Raw genomic sequence first — 26,173 nt, 5'->3', positions numbered from 1 at the left:
GACAAATTTTCTCATTCTCACTGAGGGGGATGGGTCCATAAATTCAGCAGTGATTGAATTTTTGTAGCAGTACTCTCCCCTGCACCCATCACTATCAACTGTTGGCTAGGCTAAGAGAGAGCTATGGCTTGCAGAACCCTCCTCCTGAAGGCTGCTTCACCCGATGGAAGTCTATCAGTTTTATAGAATTTTGTGAACATATGCAGGGATGCTACCCTGAAAATTTGTTCATATGGTGCACTGGATCTGTCGCCCCATGAAGCTGCCATTGCCCTCATGGAATTAGCTTTAGTCTTGAATGGGAGAGTTTTCTCTTTGGATTATATGTCTCAGAAGTGCCTCACCTAGTATATCTTGCCATGGAGGCCTTCTGTCCCCTAACCCTGTGGTGCATTAGCTGTCTTAATAAAGATCTTAATTGCCCTCCAGACAACTGAAGTGTGCCATACTCGTTCTTTTGAATGGGCTGGGTTCCTAAATCCAAAAGCAGATGGGCAAAAATCTCCTGGGACTGGTGAAAGGAAGAAAGGAGTTCTGCCCTGTCATTACGGAAAACACAATTTTGAGGGATTGACATAGAGGACTCCCAACTCAGACACCCTTCGGACAGATGTTATTGCCACTAGAAAAGTGACTTTAGTTGTCAGGAAATATGGAGACACTTTGGACATGGGTTTGAAAGGTAGATCCAAGAGTGCATTCAGTACTAGGGAAAGATCCCACGGGGCTACTCTGTGACCAGGAGGAGGTCTGATTAGGGAACTAGCTTTGGGGAACTTTTTGACATGGGGATAAGGAAGATCAATCCCTGGCTGCCAGAATAGAGGCTATAACACATGCTTGAGTTCTAAGTGTGTTGTACTGTAGCCTCATAGACAGACCTGCCTGTAAGAATTCTAGGAGCAATTTGACCAAAGCTGATCCTGCCATGCATCCTTTTGGTGTGCACCATGAATAAAATATTCTTCATACTCGTGTTTCCTAAGAGTTGGTGGTAAACTTTCTGGACTTCAGTAATGTTGAGATCCCCTTCTTGGAGTATCCTAGTTTATTTTAATGTGACTTCTCAATAGCCAGGCAATCAGGTTCAGAGATACCAGGTTGTGATGGAACATATGGCCCTGAAATAGTACACCCAGAGTGTAGTGGAGAGGTAACAGAAGGTGTGACAGTTCTCAGGATACCCAGGACTGTGAGTCCTCTTGTTTGGCCTCTGCCTCCACAACAGGGAGACTTAGGGCACGTCTACACTTGCAAAGTTACAGTGCCAGCAGTTACAGCGCCGCTCAGAGAGTGCCGAAGGAAAACCGCTGTTGTGTGTTCACACTGACAACTGCTTGTGTAATAGTGTGTTCACACTTGCGGCACTTGTGGTGCTATTTGGAGCAGTGCACTCTGGGCAGCTATCCCATAGAGCACCTCTTTCTCTTTTGCCACTAAAACTTGTGGGAAGGCAGAAGAGGTCACGGGGCATCCTGGGTCCTGTCCCAATGCCCCATGATGCATTGCTTCGCATCCCAGCAATCCCTGTGCTTCTGTCCACAATTGGTGCCATCTTTCAACGGTTTGTGTATTGCGCGCCCTGCCCTGCCTCTTTCTGGCTGCAGGAATGGATCCCGAGTTGTTGACCAGAATGCTGCTCGCACTGAGCAACGTGTCACGAGTGGCAGTGGAGTTATCCTTAAGCTACAAAGGCAAGAGGAGTGTGACATTGATCTTGTCATGCATACTAGCTACGACATGAGAATGCTTGTGGCCTTCACGGAGGTGCTGACCATAGTGGAATGCCACTTTTGGGCTCGGTAAACAAGCACTGAGTGGTGGGATCACATCGTGATGCATGTCTGGGATGACAAGCAGTGGCTCCAGAACTTTCGCATGAGGAAAGCCACATTCATGGGACTGTGTGATGAGCTCGTCCCAGCCCTGTGGCGCAAGGACACGAGAATGAGAGCTGCCCTGTTGCTGGAGAAGCGCACGGCGATTGCACTGTGGAAGCTGGCTAGTCTAAACTGCTACTGAGGATTCAGAGTCATAAAAATCCAGGGAGGAATGCTGTGCTTTCTACCCTTATTCAGTCTGCTGGGTGTGATCACCTCATGGAGGGAGGAGGAGAAAGTGGGGGATAACTCCTCAGATGAGTTGTCTTTTCTGTGACCCCTTTGGTTTTTGGTCCCCTTTTTCCCTCTTGTCTGGGCTCCAGAAAGGAGGAAGTGGATGAAGAATGGCCTCTATGTCTACGTTTTGTCCTGTGCCTTGGTTTTTTCATTCGATGCCACTTTAAGATGGCAACGAAGGAGGCAGTGCCAGGAGCCTGCTGTAAAAGGCTGCCTATGGAATACGAGCTCTTGGCTCCAAAGTGGCCACTGTGACTCTGCTGTGAAAGAAAGAGGAGAAAACTGATTTCTCTGGCCTGCCACCAGTTCTCTGGAACCCTGAGGAACAAAGGAGTGTCCTGACTGCAGCATGCCCACCAGTAGGAAGGGGGGGCCCTGGCAAAATATGCAGCCCTCCTCCCTCGTCACAGTGCCTTCACTGCTGAAAGGAAGGAGGGAGGTGACTGGGGTCCTGGGGTTTTACCCTGCTTTTATTCTGCTTACTAGAGCTCCTGGGTCCCCTGTGATTCACTTCCTGGGGTGGGACACCTAAAGAGGAGTCCCAGTCTATGTCACTGGCTATAGATTGAACGTGTGGTGTCCTGGGTGCTTTTTTTTCAGTACCTTGTTTTTCTGTGTCTCGTTTGTCTGCAGCCACCACCTGCTCTGTTGCAGTGGGCCAGTGGCCTGCTTTCTAGCTGGTGGCACCAAGGTTGGAGGAACAAAAGGAACACTTTTCCCCTTTGATAAACTTATCCAAGGGAGCAGAGCACAGGGTACAGAACCTGCCTTTCCCCTTCTTTTTCAGCCATTATCAGGGGCCAACTTGAGAGAAGAGCTTGGTAAAAGTCCCTGCAATTGCCTGGAGTTCTGTGAGGTAAATTTTAATGGGCCTTAAAAATACAAGTAACTCTTGATTTTAACATACAAGAAATTTGGATTTAATAAAATCAGAGGAAAATACTAAGCTGAAGGACGCAAAGGCAGTATTGAATTTTTTTTTAAATATATACATTTGGCGTTTACCTGTATGTACTTTCAATGGACAAACTGATCCTACATTTTGCTTGTTTTCCTTCTTTGGCAAGGAGATGTGGATGGTGTTATGTACTGGGGTAAAATCCCAGCCCATTTAAAATCAAAGGGAATATTCACATTGACTTCAATGGAGGCAGAATCTGTAACTTCTGTTATTTGATTCTCAAAATTCACCTTTTATTTTAACTACAGCTCCTATACCTAAGAAGTTTTATTTAATCTTTTTTTTGGGGGGGGGGAAGTTATGGGAGACACTCTGAAGCCTCTGCATTTTTCTCTCTTTTTCAATTCTTTTCATGAAATCATCTCTTACTGGGCAACCACCACCAATTGGAGTCCCACCACCACCGCTCATAAACTGGCCAGATGGACAATCTTAAAGGAATAGAGAGGAAAACAAATCTTACCCTTGGGGCTGCAAATGATGCTTCCTCTTATACTTCGATTTAACCATCTAACACTACATCTGCAGAGAACAAATTCTGACTTACTCCAGAGTGGAGTCAAAATGCAGACTTTTGCTGTCAGGCCACTGAAAACTCAAGGCATAGGCTACATTTTGATAAAGCAAGTAAAAAAATGTAAAGCTCTAATATGGCCTATTGGTGTGGAACTTTAAGTTAATGAGGACCTTAAAGCTGATGTGGAACTTAAAGCTGATGAAGAATTTAAAGACAGAGCTAATTTAATTTAAAGACATGCCTATTTAGACATGCAACTCAGTTCAGTTAACATGTACTACATATTTACTAACTACTGTATTGCTGAATAAAAAGTTTCTTCAAGCACTGTACTACATCAACATATTGATGAATGGAAGCAAATCACATATTTATCTTTCATAAATTGGAGTGCTAAATCCTAACTGTTATTTGTGTCAAAATTCAAAAGTTAGAAGGTAACAAAGGATGGCTGAGAATGTATCACCATAGAGCCAGGGAGCCCCAGTCATGGACCAGAACCCCACTATGCTAGACCCTCTACAAACAAAGGAAGCATTTCATTAGCAGATAAAGAATGATAGCCGTGTGTGCACACCATAATCAAATGCACCTGACTTGGAATATAACCCTAATGAAGTACTGGGCTAGTTTGCTCTCTCATTCTAAGATGGTGTCTATGCTGAGGGGTTTTGCACTGGTGTAACTATACCAGTGTAGCTACAAACCCGAAGGGCTTGAACCAATATGACTACAATTCAGTGTTTCTCAAACTTCATTTCACCGTGACCAGGGCTGGCTCCAGCTTTTTTGCCGCCCCAAGCGGCGAAGGAAAAAACAAACAAACCAAGCCTGGTTGAGCTGCCGCCGAAGAGGAAGAGAGGCACTGCATGGCCCACCGCCGAATTGCCACCAAAGACCCGGACATACTGCCCCGATGATGGACAGAGTGCTGCCCCTTTTTATTGGCCGCCCCAGGCACCTGCTTCCTTTGCTCGTCCCTGGAGCCGACCCTGACCATGACCCTCTTCTGACAATAAAAATTACGACCCGACCCTGGGAAGGGGGACTGAAGCCTGAGCCTCACCACCCCAGGCTAGGGGGCCAAAGCCAAAGCTCACAACCGGCCATCCTGGGGGGTGCTGAAGCTTGAGGGCTTCAGCCAGGGGTTGTGGGGCTCAGATTTTGGCTTCAGTCCCAAGCCCCACCAAGTCTAACACCAGCCCTGGTACCCCATTAAAATGAGGTTGCGACCCACTCTGGGGTCCCGACGCAAAGTTTGAGAACTGCTGGACTACATTAATGTAGTTACAGGAGTATAAATTTCACTAACCCCTCCTACTATATTCCATCTCCTTAAATCATCTAAATTCTTCATAATGAACCTATCTTTCCTCGGAACGCTCCCTACATTCCCATATCAGGTGATCAACTTGTTCTTTAACCTTACATGTGTTACATAACGCAGCTTTGTGTTTACTGACTAAATATAAATGATTATTCAGACCACAGGGAGCAGTTAACAGTCTAAATATGAGTACTTCATTGATCCTTTCATGACACTGAAGTAGCAGGTTATCCTCTATTTTGGGGCATACTTCATAGAATCTTCTTCCTCTTTTCTCCTTGGTTCATAATTCTTGCTATTCCTTTTTTAATCCTTTTTTTAACTAAACGTTTACATTCCTGTTTACTCAAAGGAGTCTTTAGATCAATTCCTCCATTTTTAAAGCATTTTTTGCTGCCTTATCTGCCACTTCATTGCCAGATATCCCAGCACGTGCTGGAATCCATACTAGTCCTATAGTCATGCTGGAGCATACTAACCCTGTCGTCAAAAACAATATTTCATTTCAATAGATCACCTCTGCTTTCTCAGATACCCCCTTTAAGTGCCAGCATCACCTGATCATGAATCTGAAAAGATAACAGCTATGGTAAGTTGTATGTCTCTTATTCATAATGATAACATTATTACCACCAATTCAGCTGTCATAATGGCTACAAAATTAGATATTCTTTTAGATTTATTAACTCCAATCTCAGGGATGCAAAAGGTTGTACCCACACTATGTGTTTTTTTACCTTTAGGTCCATCAGTTTATATTTGAGAATGGTGACTCCATTTACCATATATAAACTCATAAACTTTATCTGTCATATAGGACAACTCTTTCCCTTTATTTTATAATATAATTCTAAATCTGCATCCAGGGAGACATTTTTTCAGGTGTAATTGACTGCCCCATAACTATAGATTTAAATCTCTTCTTGTCCTTCCTCTTCACTTAACTCCTTCCCCCACATTTTAACCCTAAAACCATAAGGGAGTTTATTGTGTCGGGCTACAATTCATCCACTTAGTTCCCAACATTCCTCATACATTTTTCCAGTATTCTGATCTGCACTATTTCCCTTGACTTTAGCCCAAAATGTCAGCTCTAACATTTTCTTTCCTAAACAGATAGGCATTTCACCTGTAGCTACCTGCATTATACACAGTGGCATTGCAAGAAATGTAACACATGCAGTTCATAGCTCTTGAGCTTGAATTGATGTTAACTTTTTAAGCTCTGATCCAGACGCAAAAGTACAGGCTTGACACGCACACTCCATGACTGATTTTATTAACTCTCTGTCTAGTACCATCAGCACTTTCTTATTTGCTCCCCAATTAATCCCTGCAATACTTTTAAATAGATGAATTCTGCCTTAACATTTAGTTGTAATACTTCCAGTATGGCCCTTCCAAGTAACTTAATATCAATCAGTACATCCAGATTTAACACTTAACTACATGCTCTTGTTCTCCATAAAGATATAAATTGCCCATATCTTTAATTTTCCTCCCAAAGATCATTTCCTTTGTTTTAGCAATTGAAAATTTAAATACTCAAGCAGGTCTAAGACCTCCCTGAGTGTTTCATTGATTCTCTCTGTCCAGCCAGTCTAATTCTCCAGCCTTTAACCCATAGAGCACAATCATCCACAAATAGTGTAATAACTATTCCTGCCCTCAGATTTTTTGGGAGATCATTTATCATAATGTTAAATAAGGTAGGGCTGACAACACACCCCTGAGGAGTGCCACTGGCAATAGTATAGATACCTCATAAGAATTTCCCTACTGTAACTGTATGGTCCTTTTACTCAAAAAATCACTTATCTATCAGAACATTTGTCCTTTCAATCCTGTCATTGTCTATTTACATAACAAACCATCCCTCCCCATAGGGTATCATATGCTTTTTCAATGTCCAAAAAACCAGTTATCATATACTCTTCATTTCTCATACTATCTTGTATTTGTTTCTAGTCTTACAATATGATCAAATGTGCCTCTCCCCTTCTTAAAACTGTTTTGCACATTTTGCACCCTTCTGAGTGGAGTTCCCTTCTTTTAACTCCTGCTCTTCCAGTCCTGGCACGATTTGCGGGGGCACAGGGGCAAGGCTACTCAGGCCCATAGCAGCTCCTCAACCCCTTCCATGCTGTTGCGTGTTTGTATACCTCATCGCACAGGGACTGAACCAGAGAGCTCAACACACAAGCCTCTAGAACTTGAGCTAGAATAGGTCTACACTAGGAGTGCTTTGTCGGTGTAGGTATACCAGTGCACTATAATGGCAAAAGTGCACTTTACTGGTGTATCTTATATCACACCTCATACCACCATCATCCCAAGAGAAACAAGCCGTACTGGCAAAATTGCCAGTATAACTGTGTCTACACTTGAGCTTTTGCCATCAAAGATATGTCAGTCAGGGATTACACTTCTTCGCACCCCTGACTGACCTCTGCTGGCAGAAGTCTGTTGTTGGCAAACCAAGTTGGACTGGTCATATTAGGGGACATTTAACATACACTGTCCAGCTGGTTACGCTGGAGCCATTTTTAAAATCTGCACTTATTTGTGATCCCTTGATGGTTACAGTGTACAGAAAATTTGACTTACAGAAGGAATGAGGCGATACAGTGAAGATGAGTGGCGGTAGGGAATAGTAATGCCCCATGCTGGGTGAGAAATGCAAAGGCTTCAAATTGAAACTCACCCAGCTGGAAGGTAAGATCTGTGTTTTAGAGCATGTCTACACTTATCTCTGGAGCGATCGATCCAGCGGGGGTTGATTTATCGCATCTAGTGAAGACACAATAAATCAACCACCGAGTGCACTCCCGTTGACTCCGGTACTCCACCAGAACGAGGAGCACAATTGGAGTCGACGGGGGAGTGTCATCAGTTGGCCTACTGCAGTGAAGACACCGCAGTAAGTAGGTCTAAGTACATCGACTTCAGCTACGTTATTCAAGTAGCTGAAGTTGTGTAACTTAGATTGATACCGCCCTCCTGCCCCACCAGTGTAGACCAGGCCTTAGAGACTGGCCTGGCTGCCCAGGAGATGTTCCTATTGGAAATGATCAAAGGAAACCCAGCACCTCAAGAAGAACACTTGTTAAAGACTGGCACATCTGATCAACTTACGACATAAATCCATATGACCAGAATTTGTTTTTTCAAAAGTATTTCTGCCACATTTGCTAATTATTGAAAATATTTTAATTTAAACAAGTACTTTCTCCACTCCAATCTATCTTTTCTTCATCTTTGATCCTCCTGTTCAACCTTGTATATGGGGCCGTTAGGGAACACAGAGAGGCAGGATCAGTGGGAGTGCCATAAATATGCAGATGAGATCTAGCTCCATGTCTCTATTTCATCAGCCTCTGACTACATGGGTTGGAGCTTTCCTAGTATCAGTCCTGGACTGTGGCTGGAATGAGAATGATCTGACTGAGGCTAAACTCAGGGAAGACTGAGGTATTACTGGTGGCTTGGGGAAAACAAATGGTACAAATGGCAGAAGTTTCATTCACTCTCTTGAGTCAGAGAGTATGTCTGCCTTTTCTTAGGCCTGGTCTACACTAGAAAATTAGGTGAACAAAACTATGTCGCTCAAGGGTGGGAAAAATCCACACCCCAGAGCGGCGTAATTAAGCTGACCTAAGTCCCTGTTTAGTCAGTGCTAGGTCAACACAAGAGTTCTTCCATCAACCTAGGAACAGCCTCTTGGGGAGGTAGATTACCTATGCCGATGGGAGAGTCCCTCCCATCGGCGAAGGTAGTGTCTACACAGAAGCACTACAATGGCGCAGCTGTGCTGCTGTAGTGTTTTAAGTGTAGACAAGCCCCCAGTCAGTTTTGCTACTTAGGGTTCCCACTGGACTTTCAGTACTTCTGGATGTTCAGATAAGTGCAGTGGGTGAGAGCCTTTTTTCTCATCCTTTCTTGGGGCATGATCATGTGGCAAACGAAGCTCCCTTAACTTCCACTGAAGAAACAGGATTGAAGGTTTTCAAGAGCAGGCCCAGATCTAGGAGATCACAATCTTTCCATCTGGATACAGACACAGCCCATATTATTCTGTATGATCTGTACTGTGGTAGTGCCTAGGAGAAAGATGGAATAAAAAAGATGGTTCCTGCCCACACGGCATACAATCTAAGTAGTTCAAGTATTGAGTAACTGCAATGTTGTATCATGCCAGTATGTCAAATCCCTCTGTCAAATTCCCCATTCACCAGTGAGTTTGTGATGGTTACTTAGGGCTAGATCCTTGGAGTCCTTGGAGATCTACTGAAGTCAATGGCATTATGCTGATCGGCAATGGTTCAGGATCTGGCCCTTCAACTATGTCAATAACTTTTAGTTCCATTTCTCTCTGTTTCCATTTCCCTCTGTTTCCAACTATCTCACTTACTATTATGGGAATGTTAAGGCCAAATACAGCAAAGAGCAACTATTGGCAGACTTCTGTCTCCCTTACGCCCGCTAAAACTTTCCATGAATGCCAGTAGGAGTCTGAGGTGTGGAAGTATAGCAGGATTGGGCCTGTACGAGGTGGTTGTCATTTATAAATATTGACTTGACTGTTTATTTCATGTAGTTGCTTGTAAAATTCTTTTAGGCTGAAGCAGAAGGCACAGTGCAGATGGCAAGGATATTTTTCACAGTTTTCATGGTGGATAACAATATACTTGACATTTTGCTCATTAAATGTGAGCTCTGGTATGTGAGTAAATATGCTAGGCATCTGTGCTCTAAAATTACCAATATGAAAACCAACAACTCAAGTGTTTCAGTCAATAAATGTACAGCACACAATCAACATTCAGCAAATTTTATGGATACTGTGTGCAAGAAAAGCCCTGATTACAATATTGCAGGGAAAGTTTCTATATTGGCAGAGAGCTGGCCAAGATGATCTAATACTCCCCTGCCTCTATATTTTATATTGTATAGGCCTGATCCAAAGGTCACTGAAGTCAATGGAAAGACTCCTATTGGCTTCAATGAGCAATGGATCAAACCCAGTGAATCTATGTTTTTAGTGGAAATAACAACTGCACTGCAGATCTTGGCAAGATAAAGGCATGGAGAAAAGAAGGGGAGATGACCAGGATAGGGGAGGAAAGAATGGGAGAAAACCAACATAGACAAAGATGGAGGAACAGATGAGCTAGAGTGCAGAAGTTTGGGGAGGGAAAGAGAAAGGCCATTGGGGAGGAAATGGGATATGGGCAGGGTTGGACAAGAAGAAATAGCAAAATGGTTGAGCAGTGGTAGTAATGGGTGAACAACGGCAGAGAAAAGAGAATGGATGGTGGCAAATGTGGGGAAGAATACATCAAAGAGAGAACAATGGGAAAGGAAAAAGTGCTCCAGTTTAGGAAAAAAGAAGAAGAGTATAATTTCACACAGAAAGAAAAGAGAGGGGAATAAAATGTAAATGGAAAGAAAAAGCAGAAAGAAAAGACACCTGTTAGTGAATGTTACTTATTTGTGTTCCAGATTTTCAAGAGACATGAGTTTGAGATGGCTGCATTGCTCACCAGCAGTGAAATTAAAAAAGTAACTAGAGAAAAAGCCAAATATGGTGTTTTGCTTTAGGATCTCATTCCAACCTGACCAAATCCAAGCCCTTCCCCAAGTCAAGATTACAGAGGCACAGGCAGCAGCTCTGTATTTAATGTTTAACTGATGTTTGGACTTAAATCCAGACTAAAATGCTTCTTGTTCCTGGTTAAATTAATTTATTTAATTTCCATATATGGTACAGTTGCTACTCAGAGAACAACTAATTTTTATTTATTTTCTTTTATAAAAAGGGTTCTGATAAAAGAGTGACATTTCATGTAAAAGTTCAAAAAAAGTAGATTTTTAAGCTGGTAATATTCAATTAAAAATACCAGTTCCTGGGTTCAGCTTGTTATGACCTTGTAGTGATACATAAAAAGGAAAGATTTAAGAGCCCAAATGAAATGAAAACCCTGGGGCAATCCTAACCGTGGTGCTGATAGTGCTTCATGACACTAAAGGGCTTGAACCTATATACCCATTGATCCTGGTGATAAAAGTCTCAAATATTTCAGTGGAAACAGGATCAGGTAATGATAATGTGATGAGTGGAAAACAGATTGGTATTTACTCAAAGAGGTACAGGTCAGAATTTCTTCCTGATCTTGCTCTCTACAAGACCTTTTTATCCCTGGCCCTATTTTCTTCTTTTTCAGAGAGAGGCTCAAACATATTTATGCCCCATGTCCACCTGTTTCAAGTGGATTTGTACTCAGTATGACTAAGCCAAGCTTCTACTGCCTCCGCCTGCGTTATCGTGTCTACACTACTTTTATATCCATGCTATCTCGTTGAGAGCTAGCCCAAGTATGTGTACATGAGTGGGGAATTACACCCCCAGCCCACAGTATAGAAGTAGATTAATACAATAAAGACTGTGAGGCACTCAGACGCTACATAAATGGGGGCCAAATATTAATCAATAAAATAAAACATAATAATAAATAATAAAAAATACTTGGTTCTTATAAGAATACCGTAGATAGATGGAGCTGGTCTGGCTATAATAGCCGGTGGTGTAGGTAGAATACCAGAGTTGATGGACGAATGGTCAGGATACCAAGGTGAGTCAGCTGTAAAGCTCTGCATATTGATCTGTGCAAGGTCCCAGAACCTGTCATCTTGTCCAGTCATCTTATCAAAGGGGGACATAAGAAAGGAGGTAGTTGCAGAAGTGAAGAAGTGCTGGGAAAGAAATAAAAAAACCAATCTAGTAATAAATTTAACAAACTGTTTTGATACCTGACATACTAAACCAAACAATATTGCAGTCATACATTTATGAATATGACAAGGAAGCATTTCCTTACACAATACTGAAAACCAGAAAGATGCAAATTTTGTTGTACTTTTAAAAACGTAATAAAAATCAATAGGCCACATTGAACTTAATAGGAGTTTTTCCATTAACTTCAGGAGTTTTGGATCAGGTCCCACGAAAATTGGAGTATGTACAAGTATTTATGATATAAAAGCAAGTATTGTGCTAATTCAGAGCTATTTTGGAGATTAGTATGGGCTCAGTTGTGCATTCCTTTGCACCTAAAACTCCTACTGAAGTTATTGAGAGCTCTGGGTGTGCAAGAAATGCAGGGTTGGGTTCTATATTTGTAAAGAATTTACTTTATGCCACTGCTGCTTCATTGAGTAATGTCTTGCTCCTCAAATAGCCCCCAGGGGCTCCAGATTTGATGGCCACCCCATTAGGACTACTTAAGGGGTAGGGGGCTATTCAGCATGAGGGAAGGTGGCAGAATCTAGCTGCCTGAAAGTTTGCAAACAATGTCCTTTTTCCTGCAAATGTCCATAACCAGCTTATTATTATAAAGGTCTATTCCACTTATAGATACTCTCAGGCCATAAATCCTATTTGAAGTGAAGAATTGTAAGTCCACATGTTCAATATTAATATATTCTTTTGCTAACACCAGACTACTCAGTGCATAAGATTTTTACTCAAGACAGATAATAATGAGATATTTCCAATTATTTATTATATATATTTTATAATTTAGAAGAAGCTGTGAGTAACAAGATGCTGCATCTGCTTTGCATTTGTTAAAAATCCTAGATATTTTAAAAGAACTGCAAAGGTTTTGCTGTTACCAACTGGTTTGTAAGATTCATAAAGAGGAAAGCTATTTTAAAAATACAGTTAGCACTGAATTTTAACAAATGTGTAGCATTAATCACCTCTCTAAGATCTTGAGAAATCAGAGCTGTAGACTTCCTGTTGTCCCTGATAGGGTATGTGACATCATGACTTCCATAAACAGAGGATGGAAAGAGCAACTCCATTCTAACCCCATCAGCCAGCCACCATTTGATGCAGTATAAGGCCCTGGACTTTGTATGGCCTTGACCTGGCTAAAGGATACTGCAGGACTGAGTTTTATGCATCTGTTTCCAGGCAGATATTTGATGCAGTAGAAGACAAGTGGGAATTGTCAAGGAACGGGTGTAGCTGTGTTTACATCCAAAATAAAGACTAGATGTTTACAAAATTAGATCTGATAGTATCGCTATTTGTATGCAAGCCCTGTATGCAATGATACTAATTATTATTATAACAGAGCCTGTGTAACATGCTAGGTGCTTCACATAAATTAACAATATTTAATACAAAAATCAAAATCAATGTCATCCTTATAGGACTGCCAGTGCTCTTCGATAGAACGAGGCCAGCAGACAGGCCTAGGATAAAAACTCCAGAGCAAAGCCACTGTATTCCTAACCCACCTCTTCCCTGCACGACTGATAACAAATTTGCTAGTAGGGGAAAGGGCCCAAGGGTGTGAGTGAAAGCTTTACAAACACCCCAATAATTACAATATAATAAAGATCTGAATAACTCATTGGGGTGGAGTAAGGAAGAGCTGAGGGAACATAAACATTTCTGTGGGGTGATAAGGTGGGAGGAGAGCGAGAAGCTGAGGTGGCCAGGTGTGGATGAAGCATGCTGAGGACTGTTTAGATAATGACTGAACTGTGGTTTCTCCAATAGCTGTACAGCATTCCAGTCCCAGCGCTCTGCCTGGTGCATGCTAGTGTTTCACAAGGGCTGCGCTGCTATAGGGTTATAGTAGCACCTGGAGACTCCAGCTAAGAACAGAGCTCTGGTGTTCTCGGTGTACAAACACATAGTGAGAGGCAGTCCCTGAACCGAAAGTGTGGGCGGGGGAACATTGGCACAGAGAGATGATGGCGCCGATCCTCACAGATATTGAAATCGCTGGAAGTTAGGAGCCTAAATACCTGGCCACCTTAATGTCTCACCCTATTATCACAGATGGCCACTGCTCGTTTCAGCCTACTCCCTACTCCCACTCCCCTACTGATCCTGAGGCATCCGAGACACACAATGAGCCATTTCTTCCTACTTATTTTATGCTCCCATTCCTGCCTGTGTCTGAGCATCAGTAATAGGGGTGTCTGAGAAAAGGCCAACCTCACCTCCTGCTCGTTCAGATTTCAAACTGTTTTGGATGTCAAACATACTGTTTTTTGAGATGAGGGGAGAGAGTGGAGAGAGACAACAGGGGGAGCTATAAAATAAACAGAGACAGTTTTTGGCTGGCCCCTTTGTGGATGTGCATATGGATGAGGAGAGTGCAAGAAACCTCTGGAGGACACTTTGCCAGTGCTGTGCTCTTCTAAATGGCACCCCAAAATGCGTGAGAAGGAGGCAGGACCATGGACCCACCTCCTCAACTGTGCATCAGTGGATATGCCCAGTCAGCTGCTAAGGAAGCTCTGTGAAACATTGTGTACTATTAGTAGTCAAGGACAAAAAATATTTATACACTCCTACTGAACCAGTATAGAGTGGCTAAAAAATATTCTCTCACAGAGCCCTCTCAAAGCCCTCCAGTTCCACGGGCGTCTCAGGGAGGGCCCTCAGAACAGGTCTCATGTCCATACAGAAGAGACTGGTCCTCACCTCAAGCCACAGGAGGCAATGATCAGTTCATGACATGGAAATAATATCTAACACTCCAATCTCTCATCCTAACCCAAACACCAAATCCAGAGTATGGATTGAGCCTTCAGACACCTGAGATAATCCCATGGGGTGACCATGAAGTCTTGAGCCAATCCAAAAGTCTTATCACCTATGTGGAAGCCAAACTCAATAAGCTAAATCAGCCTCAGTGCCTCCCAGGCCACAGCAGAGAGAAGCTTCATCAACTCATGCAGGGACTTTGCACTGTAAGAAAGCAATCTACACCAGCATTAATTGCATTTTAACATTATTATATAGTGTGGTCCAATGGATAAAGCACTTAGCTGTGTGTTTAAGGGCCTGGTTTTAGTCCTGGCTCTATCTGCTAGGTGACTTCGGGCAAGTCACTTTGGCCTAGATCCTCAAAGGTATTTAGGCTCCTAACTTCCATTGTTTTCAATACCGGTGAGGATTGGGGCCTTCATCTCTGTGTGTGCCTATGTTCCCCCTCTAGTTTCTCCTATAATACTTTGTCAGTACAGCCCTTCTGAAACACGAGCAGGAAGAGGCCATGTGGGTAGCACTGTTACTCAGAAGCCTATTTAGCACTGGTTTTCAAACTGCCTCTCTTTTACACTTCTACAACTTGGCCATGAGTAAAGGTAGGTGACATGTATTCCAATAACTATTCTAGGGAGCCTGGATCCTTAAAGAGATTAGGCCCCACATAGGGGAAACACTTTTGTTATAGAGTAAGTCCTCCAGGCAGTGTGGAGATGCTACACTTCCAGGAACACACCTTATGAAAACTTTGGTTCCCCAATGACACAATTCCTGCTTGGGAGCAGAAATAAAGCAGGCCAGGCCAGGGCAACACAGAGCAGCAGGACGTTTTGTTACCTCATTGCTATACATAGTCCCTGTTCAGAATAAAGGGTTTACCAGGACATTGCGAGATCTCATCAGTGAGATACTGCGTGGTACCAGGAGTGGAAAGCAGACCCTGTGAGCAATCACAATGAAATGGCTGATACAGAGCTTGCACACCTCATTGTAACTCCCCCACCAACCCTAGGAACCGGGGAAGTGCTGAATGTGCCTGGAAACAGTCCAAACAGCAATTTGAGCTATATATGAAAGCCACTTGGGCAAACAAAAGATTGGGCTGAGCAAAAGCCGCTTGGGCTGAGCAAAAGCCACTTGGGCTGAGCAAAATATTTTTCTTGTACTTAATACTAGCAGACACATGTGTACAACACAATCTATAAAGATGGGGAAAAAGAAGAAAGCATTGCAGAAATAATGAAAATGTTTGATGATCATTGTGTCTCTAGAAAAAAAGTTACTTATGAAAGATGTGTGTTCAGGATGAGAAGACAGAATTAAAGGGAAACAAAAGAGGAGTTTTCACACACTTTAAACTAAAAGGTCAATCCTGTGAATATGGAGTATTAAAGACTCTCTCATTAAAACCACATTGTCCTGGGATGTAACAATAAAGAAAAAGTCTGTGAACAGTTACTAAGGGAGATGGATCTGACACTAGAAAGGGCGATGTGTATATGCTAAGCCAGGGCCGGCCCACAACATTCTGGCACCTGAGGCAGGGAGCTCAAATGATGCCCCCATGCCTCCTCGCTTAAGCCTAACTTTGAAAGGTCTCAATTCTGTCTTCTTCCTGTTCTACTCCTCTCATGGTACTGCTCTGCTACCTACCCCAGTAAAGGAGAACTAACAACTTAAAATGCCTTGTTCAAAAATTTTAAGTAACACTTAACTTTCAAACGCCTGAACAGCCAATTTAACTTTTCTTATCTGCATAGTAAACACTGGCATTTTTATCTGTTTGAATAATCAAAGTGATGCTTTCCGTGCCTTCTTGGTTGCAAAGGTTTGAACTGCTTCCTGCTGAAGGTCCACAGTCGGGGCCAGCTCATGCTCTATTGAGATGGTTGCAAGGCCGACCAGCCTCTCCTGTGTCATTGTGGAGTGTAGATGTGTTTTTATTAACTGCAGCTTGGAGAAGCTGCGTTCTCCACTGGCAACTGTTACAGGAAGTGTTAGAAGTATGTGCAGAGCAACCAGAGCATTTGGAAAGAGGGTGGTCATCTTATTTGTGCACATATATTCCAGAACAGCCTTTGGAGTTGATCCTGCTGAAATGTATCTTGAAAGGGTTTTCAGTTCATCACTTAAATCACTCGCGTCAATATCGCGCATGTCATCATGTGTCATACACTGTCTCTAGTGCCCTGCATTGCTGGTGTAGGTCTTCCTCAGGTATAGTGAAGAGTTTTGGAATATCATACAACATCCCAAATATACTGCTGTGTTCCTTGAGCTGCATGAAACATTCTTCGACTGACTGTAGGGATTATCCCATGCGTCGTAATCAAAATGTCTTCTTCTTCGGTGACTCTTGTCTTGAATGGGTAGGAAAATAGCTTCAGTGTGAAGTTCCTCTGCCAACTTTTGTGCACTCTTCAGAACATTTTGAAATCCCTCATTTGACTGGTAAGACTGTAGGTATGACTTTGCTTTTCCATTTGTTCCATTGGTCCAGATATACCAAGGTCAACACCTTGGAGTCTCTTGCTTATGACATTTATTTCAAACAGTATGTCATGCCACAACACTAAGCCACACAGAAATTTGAAGTTATGTATGTTTCTGGTGATTCCATTTCCCATTGCCACTGTTTTCCCATGAACAGTTCCTGTCATAGCATTATCCTCCATAATAGCAACTATGGCATCATCTATCTTCCCAATTTGGTGTTTATAGGCTTTATCGCCTCCACTCAACTTTCCCATCGTGTGGCACTCAGTGGTTTCAGTGTCAGAGAGGATGTTCCCAGATGTTGCTTCAAAATTTGCCATCGATGAGTTAATGCAGAGAAAAATACTTAGATGCTTTGAATTACATTAAAAAATTCAACAGCCTCACTAAAAGCTGATGCTGCATCACTGACCACCGAGTTCAATGAATGAGAACTGCATGGGACAAATAAAGCTCGAGGGTTTAACTCTCGGATCCGTGTCTGCACTCCTCTGTTCTTTCCTCTCACGTTGGCACCATTATCGTAGCCCTGACCTCTCATGTCAGCTATCGCAGTTCCCGTATCTTCCAGCTTTTTAAGAAGCACATTTGTCATACCAGCTCCTGTAGTATCATCAGTGTCAATAAATTCTAGAAAATGCTCTCTGACAGTCACCATTGCAGGGGCATTTTCACTAGGTTCTGTTGTTGTTACAAAACGCACCATTAATGTTATTTGTTCTGTATGGCTGATGTCAGGTGTGCAGTCCAGAATAACAGAGTAATATCTTGCTGACTTCAGATCTGCCACAATCTTCTGTTTGACTCTTGTTGCCTGTAACTGTATGATCTCATTTTGAATTGTTTTTCCAAGGTAGTGATGTGTGTACATTTCTTGGGTGGTGACTATTCTTAGATGCTCCTGGAGTACAGCATCAAAGTCAGCCATCAGCTCCAGAATTTTAAGGAAGTTTCCATTGTTTGGCACATACAGCTGATCTGAAGTGCCATGCACTGCTAGGTTTTGGGTAGCAAGCATTCTTACAATGGCAATGAGCCTTTTCAGAACATTTTGTCAATAAATAGACTCTGATGCAATCTTCTCTTGATGCTGATCATCTATGGTGGCCTTTAACCTTAGTCTCATCTCAAGCTCTTTCCACATATGGAATGCTCTCTTGTGATTTGCTGCCTTCTCATGGTATGCCAGATTTTTCCAGTCCTTTGTTCCTGTAGAACCCAATGAGGCTGGAACATTAGACTGAAAGAGTTTGCAACAAAAACAGTATGCAGCATTCTGGGTTTTTGAGTACATAAGCCATGGCCTCTCCACTTTGTCACCATTGGGGATTTCACGCCAGTAATGTGTTGGATGGAAACTGCTATTTTCATTGCCTTTGGGGAACATGACGTTTTTCTCTTGCTGTGGTCCATGCAGTACAAGGAAGTCCCTCAGGCTACTGCTCAAGTGGGTCCACAGTCCTGGATCATCTAGACTTAAGGAACCAAACTCAGCAGCAGCTGTTTCTTGTGCCTCCACCACATTCTTCCTGAAGGAAAGTGTAGGTCAGAGAATGTGCATGGTTACATCCATTTGAGATGGAGATATGGATGCTACAGTAGCTGCCAGGTCACCTGCACTCTGACTAACTGGAAGATCAGGCATCTCCTCACCACTCACATCCTCACTGGGGCCGGAAGGCTCACCGTGAACATTTGTGTCTATGTATCTCAGGAGAGCTCCTTCCTGCTTAGATAAAAAAAGCTTCCTTTGCTTTCTTTCTTTTTCTGAATGCTGCCCCAGAGGGGTGTTTTCTTCTTTCACTCATGACTGCTGTTCTGTGCCAGCTATAGTGGCTCTCAACACTCAGTTGAAAGGAACAAATAAGCAGGCTGGTAGCAGGGCCTGAGTGAAGGAAGATATCAGCGTCTTAAGGGCCTAACTGGCTCCTACTACTTCAGTTGACTATCTGTTCTCCTCAAGTGGGTTCACGGAAGCACCAGGAAACAGGAAGCTCCCTGAGAAGCTGGTGTTAATCAGTCCAGGCTCCTGGGGGTGCTAGAGAGGTACAGAAGAGGCTCCTCCTCCTCCTCTCTCTCCCTGCAGTTCCTGCTGCTTTCTGTTATTCCCTCTCACCTTTTCTCCTGCCTGCCTGTTATGTCTCTTGTGCCCTCCTTCCTCCAGCACAGCACTCCACCATCTCTGTGCATCTAGAGCAGAGAGAATACATATGCACCAGAAGCAGACACAATTTTCTACACTCTGGGTCCTAGTGGAGCCCCCACCCACCCCACACACACAGTCTGGCACCTGAGGCAGATGCCTCAGTTTGCCTCATGGTAAGACCAACAGAAACACAAATAAAAAGCCTAGGGAAAGGCTCTAGTATATGACTGAGAGTACCATAGCTAAATCAACAAGGGAAAAATTTACAGAAACTAAATTGGCCAACTATAGAAACATGGAAAGCAGGAATAATGCCGGTGATGTGGCAACCAGCATAAATATAGGAAATGCTCAGCATTCTGGCAAGTATGTAGAATCTATAATACACCCCATTATTATGCTAAAATGTGAAGAGAAATCAGGAAAGTGCATTATTAAGTGCAGATAGTAATTCCTTAAATTAAGAGAGAGCTAATCTTAAATAGAATAATGCTGAAGGCTGAAAACTCAGATTGGCTAATTAAAATGTGCACAAATGGCACATACGTGACATATAAGATAGACACTGGGGCACAGGTAAATGTGATGACAATAACTGAAATAGAGAGATGTAAGGAGAGTCAAAAAGAATCTGTGAAAGACTATAGTGGAGGAACAATTCCAGTGTTGGGAGAGTGCTCACTGATGCTTAAATACAAAGGGAAAACAATAAAACAAGAGTTTGTGGTGGTACACAGAGGCAAGCAACCAGTCTTGGGTCTACACACATATGAGGTGCATGGTCTTATTAAGAGGATGTCTGACATAGAGAAACAGAAAGATAACATAGAACCAGATATGAAAGTATAATAGCATCATTTCAAGGTATAGTCACAGGAAATGGGGGCCTCTTAGTAACATATATGATACAGTTAAGAGAAGATGCAGAACCTGTGGTACATGCTACATAAAAAGTTCCACTAGTCTTAGGGGCTAGAAAATGACCTGCAACACATGACAGCAAATGATATCATCTGGAGAGTAGAAGAACCAACAGACTGGGTTCACTCCTTAGTAATTGTAGAGAGGAAAAGAGGTGGAGTATGGCTGTGTATGGTCCCTAAGGAGTTGAACAAAAACATAAAAAGAGAACATTTCCACTTGCCAACAAGAAGTAAATTATTATCTGAGATGGCAGAAGCCAAATTATTCAGCAAATTTGATGCACTGGCAGGATTTTGGCAGATCCTCTTGGACACTGAGAGCTCTACGATCTGTACTTTCAACACAGCATTTGGCAGCTACTACTGCTTCTTCAGACTCTTTCCAGAATACATTTGGCTCCAGAATTATGTCACTGTACAATGAGCCAAATGCTAGCAGGTCTAGCAGGTGTGAGAGTGTACATAAGAAGGCCAAATGTCAATTTCAAGCAGAAATAACATAAGTGGGAGAGAGACAGACTGCAGAGGGAATCTTGCCTGATGAATCAAAGATTCAGGCAATACTGAACATGCTGAGGCCTGAAGATGAAAAGGGAAGTCAAATGCTGCTAGGCATGCTGATCAGCTCGCACAACTCACCTAAGACATCTTCTCCACAAGGTCACAGAATGGGTATTAATGCCAGAACATGAAGAAAGTTCAATGATTCAAGGCACATTCTGACATCAGCTCTGGTGCTGCAATTTTTTGACCCATTGAAAGAGATGATACTCTCCACAGACGCCTTGAAAAGAAGGCTGGGAGCAGTACTATCACAGTGTCATGGAACTGAGGGGTTGCCATTCTTAAATGCGTCTACATGTAGAGCAGATGTACGCACAAATTGAAAAAAGAGACACGAGGTTTGGCGTATGAGATTCGAGATTTTCTCTAGGGTTGTACCTTCAAAGCAGAAACTGATCCCAAACCTCGGATTGCAATACACAGAAAAAGGACTTAGGGAAGTACCATCAAAGATACAGCAACTACTTTTGAAAATACAAAAAATAAAAAAAATTAAAAAGTAAAAAATGGGGTGACCCCGGAGTTCCAATCTGGACATCACTTAGTAATGGCAGACAGACTTTCAAGAGCATGTGCTCTTTCTGACAGCACATGGCCTGATGATCTGGAACAAGCAGTAAACATACAAGTGAACATGATAAAAGCATCATTTGCTGTGTCTCCAGGCATAGGAGATGAACAGGAGACAGAAACAGCTAAATATGAAGTGTTGCAAGCAGTGATATGAACTATAAGTAAAAAATCAACCCTTCCACCTGTCTATTTCCACTATAAAGATGAGCTTTTAGTGATCTCAGCAATGCTCTCAAATGTAGATTGAGGTTCCCACAATAATTTACAAAGAAAATATTGGAACAAATATACTCAGGACACCTGGGAATGACCAAATCAAAAAGGAGAGTGAGAGAAGTTGTGTTTGCCACACACAACAGTGACATTAAAGAAATGGTGAGCGGGTGTGGAAGTGCTCCAGGAAGTGCAGACTGCACTTCTTCATGCAGGCTTTGGTTTTCTAGGACACATGTCCTGCTATGGGCAGAAATAAAGAGGCCTAGGACAGGGCAGTCTCAGGCTGCAGATACACAGAGTAGTATGACGTTTTGGTACCTCATTTCTGTACGTAGTTCTGTTCAGAATAAAGTGTTTATCTGTACATCGGTCTGCTCATCAGTGACATACAACAACACCCATCTCCACCTGGGTTGTGGATCACATTTGGGCTTAGGTAGGCGCTAGGTGAGTGGGCACCTGTCTGAGACAGCAGTGCATATGCTCAAAGGCATACATTTAGGTCCTGGGGTATTTTTACAGCAACAAAAGTAGCTTGCTGAGTGAGTTTAGGTGCCTAACTGGTTAGCGGCAAAGAGTCCTGTGGCACCTTATAGACTAACAGACGTATCAGAGCACAAGCTTTTGTGGGTGAATGCATGCATGACATGCATCCGACGAAGTGGGTATTCACCCACGAAAGCTCAAGCTCCAATACGTCTGTTAGTCTATAAGGTGCCACAGGACTTTTTGCCGCTTTTACAGATCCAGACTAACACGGCTACCGCTCTGATACTTAACTGGTTAGGTGGCAGCTGAGCAGGTTTTGTGGATCTCAGTAGCACATAATCTGGGATTTAGGCACCTAAATCCCTTTGTAGATCTGGGCTGATGTGTTTTAGAGAAGAGTCACAAGACATATTTCTTTCGTCCGACTGACATCATCTGGGGCTTATCACTCAGCGGAATATATTAAAAGACTCTGTAACATTTTAAGCATCAACGTAACCAGTTTCCTTAGAGGTTTCCAGTCAGAATTCACTTTTATTATTTGTTTTCCTCTGCATGGAAAGAAAATATTTCCAGGGTGCGGAGCTGTGAGATACAGGACGATAGACTTTAGCAAACTAGTCTTCTGTTTATTATTGTAGTATGTGACCGTGTTTGCCACTTGACTTGTTCTAGTTATCTATTTTCAGTGTCCGTGAACAGAGTAGGGTTGCAAAGGGACATCCTAAAGACATCTTGATGTACTATTGTATGTGGCATGATGATTAGGCATTTTAATAAATTATGGGTTCTATAAAATCGTTTCTGAGATATCTGTGTCATTTGGAGACACCCCCAATAGGGTTTTTGTTTATCTGAATAACTGAGGGGGGTCTACTTTACACTGCCCAGAACTAATTTAGTGCATGGATGAGTTCTCCTTGTTCTCAGCTTGTTCTCATAATTTCAGATGCTGCGAGAAGACAGACCTTTCCAGTCAACCTCAGCGAGAAAGCGGATAAGGGGAGGGAAGATAGGGGATGAAGAGAATAAGAATACCAGTTCTTGGAAGTCATAATATCATATACACTGGAGATGGGAAAGGCCTGGAGCTCCATGTTTCCCTTTCTGTGAGAGGAGGAGAGCCTGCACCTACACAAGGAGATCATTCTTGCTCCTCCTTCCTTCTGAGGAAACCCTACTGTTGGTTCCCAGCATTGTGATGTGAGGGGGTGAGGAGGCATCTGGGCTCTTCCCATAGGTTTGGCTTGGGGTCAGAACCCGGGACACCGTGTTACTTAATAAAGGTGTGTTAACTTGTGTTATTACCCCTCCATGTTGTTGAATGCATAGTAAGTGAGTTACAGGGTAGCTAGTATAGGAGAAGCATTGTGAAGCATGTCTCCTTCAGGACCCATGCTATTCTGGGACTGATGGGAGATGGTGGGGTGGGACAGCAGAGCAGAGGCAAGGAGTACCCATATGGATATTTCCCCAGGTTCTCCATGTGTGAGTTAAAACATGTTCCCTGACAGAAGAATGTGTAGGAAACTCCATGAATTTGCTTTCTACTATATGAATTACCAGCTCACAAGGCAGAACAGCGCCTTTAATTGGATTAGATTTAATCTAATCCATCTCCTTGCCAATGCGAAATTACTCCCCTCAAATCCTCCAGTGACATATAAAGAGTATGGGTCCAATCTTTCTCCCATTAGATTCAAAAGGAGAATTTTCTTTGACTTAAGTGGGAGTTACATCAGACACTTAATGCAGAAAATAGTGGGCCCAATCCTCAGCTGCTATAACCGGACATAGCTCCATTGACTTCAGTGGAGCTACACCAATTTACAACAGGTGAGGATCTGGCCCTGTATTTTATTATATTTTTAAACAATCTGTCATTCAATAAAACAAATCATGGTTGTGTTTGTCTACTGTGTAGGTCTTTTATTCAGTTCTCTTTTACTAGCCATCACAGATCACACAGAGGGCATTGTTAGTTACAATTTGCAAGAGAGAGGAAACCATTAAATTATGGTTTGGGAAAATAAAACTCTTACCCTGGGGCAGCATGAGGCATGCAATTCTTCAGTACTGCAACACAACATGCACAATGATGCATTTTAACTGGATTTCAGGCCATATGAATACTTATGATTCTCTATCCTAAATTACGCCTGTGTCCAATATCTTGGATTTTCATATAATTTGAACATAAAACTGTCACAGGCTTAAATTATGTAGAGCTGATATTTGATTGCATAGAATTTGTTTCTCATCTCAGTGGAAACCTGACAGCTGCATGACTATGTTGCATAAATCCAAAGGGGCATAGAAAATGTAAAGCAGAGCAAATGCTCCAGCAGAAAAAGCTACATAGATTTTGTTCTCCAATTATTTTTTAATTTTGAAAAAAATTGCACATGTAAGTCAGAGGTGACCTTAGGCACTTTTAAAATGTATGGAACATCAGCATGATAATAATAATATTTTCTAAGGAACAGATCTGGTTATGCTCCTGAAGAGAGGAGCAAAAGGAGCTTACTTATTCCCTTGTGTAAGCCACTTACACACAAGTAGCAGCACAGGTTGGGGAGATAGTAGTACCCAGTGGTGGCTGTTCTCTCTCTCATACACATGTTGGCAGGGAATGGAAATGAGTGGACCCCTGACTCCATCTACCAGTGTAGCTGAGCCAGCACAGGTTGGAAAAGAACTGGTGTAAGGTAAAGGGCTGGTGCAGCTTCCTTCTTCCATGGAGCAAGGTGGGAGAAGAGACTGAATTATGACTCTGCAAGTTACAATGCGGATTGGGGTGTGCTGCACGTTACATATAGTGGATTGAAAGGTTACAATCTAGCCCATGGTCTTCCACCTTTTTTCATTTGTGGACCCCTACAAAATTTCAAATGGAGGTGCGGACCCCTTTAGAAATCTTAGACATAATCTGCAGGCCCGCAGGGGTCTGTGGACCACAGGTTGAAAACCACTGATCTAGGATAAACTCTTCTCTGGAATAGCTATTGACGCAAACTTACTTTCTTTTAGTCTGATGTACTCTACTTTGTGTCTTCCACTTCCAGCTTTTGAGTTAGCAATATCATGGTCAACACAAAGTTCAACAGGGCATTACTTATGTGGTGTGAAGGGCTTTGCATTGGGGTAATTTTCACCTCTTTACATCTGTGTCCTGTTAAAGTGAAAAGAAGCTGACAAAATTCTACAAGATTAGGCTAAATGGCTCTGCAAAAATGTTTTGCAGATCCCTATATAGAAAAATGGTGACATCAGAAAGACCCATCACATAGTTCTGTGCTCCTTCTGAATTCCTGAGGCTAATATTGGAGAACCACCTCTTTTCTAGACTCAAGTGTTTGGTGATTTCCTCCTCACTTCCTTGATAACTCTATTTCTGTAGAGCACATTTTAGACACCAATCTGTCCTCCAAAAGCTCACCAAGGGATTGAATGGCTCTGCTGTTATATGGGGGTGTGGTCTGAAGATAAGACTGAAAGCCAAACTCAGCCCAGTTCCAACTCCAACTCCGCCTCCCTCTGTGACCTTTGACAAATCACTTAAAGGATTTCTTTTCAATTGGGTGCCAAAAGGAAAGCAACTAAATCCACATTTAAGAATCTACATTACATAAGTATCCTGAATTTTAGAAGGGATGAGCATCTGTACGTCTCATTTATTTCAGTGAATGATTCAGGTGTTCATTGTCTCCATAAAGCGGGTAATTTATTTAGGGGTCTAAATGTGAATTTTGGTGTCTAAGGTGGCACTAAGGGCTAGATTCATAAAAGAACTTAGGTGCCTAAATCCCAGAATCAGGCCCCTCTGGGATTCACAAAGCCAACAATCAGCTGCCCCCAGATCCTTTAGGCACAGTAAAAGTTCCATAGGCATCTAAGTTTCTGCTTCTGTGCATGCGTACTGCAGCCCTGCACCAGGCTGCTGGATGCCTGAGCCCCACAACAACGTACGAACTAGGGGAAGACAGGCATTCCTCTGCCTGCCTAACCTGTGGGGCCCAGTCCAGTAAGTGTGCTCAGAGCTCACCTACCACATCAGGCCCTTGAAAGTTAGTTGTGGTGACGCTCAGCATCACCATGCCTCAATTTCTTTGTGAATCTAGCTCTTAACTGAAAAAAAAAATGACTTCAGTGTCTGCGCCGCCATTTCTCCAGCTGTAAAATGGGGATATTAATATTTACCTAGACCACAGGGGCAATGCACATTTTTATGTCAGCATTAACATAGTTAACATTGGTAAAGCATTTTGAA

General features: G+C 42.7%; 1 protein-coding gene across 1 annotated transcript in view; it reads right to left on the bottom strand.

Annotated features, from left to right (window-relative positions):
* GRB10 (growth factor receptor bound protein 10) overlaps nt 1-26,173 on the bottom strand; it is a 263,650-nt gene that overhangs the window by 212,814 nt on the left and 24,663 nt on the right. Inside the window, exon 2 of the mRNA XM_073332709.1 lies at nt 11,468-11,675. The gene's annotated coding sequence lies outside the window, so the exon portion shown is untranslated. The remainder of the gene's footprint in view (nt 1-11,467; nt 11,676-26,173) is intronic.

Source organism: Lepidochelys kempii, chromosome 2, assembly GCF_965140265.1.
Source record: "Lepidochelys kempii isolate rLepKem1 chromosome 2, rLepKem1.hap2, whole genome shotgun sequence".
Lineage (NCBI taxonomy): Eukaryota > Metazoa > Chordata > Testudines > Cheloniidae > Lepidochelys > Lepidochelys kempii.
Note: the sequence above shows the minus strand (reverse complement) of the source record. Positions and strands in the feature narration are given on the sequence as shown.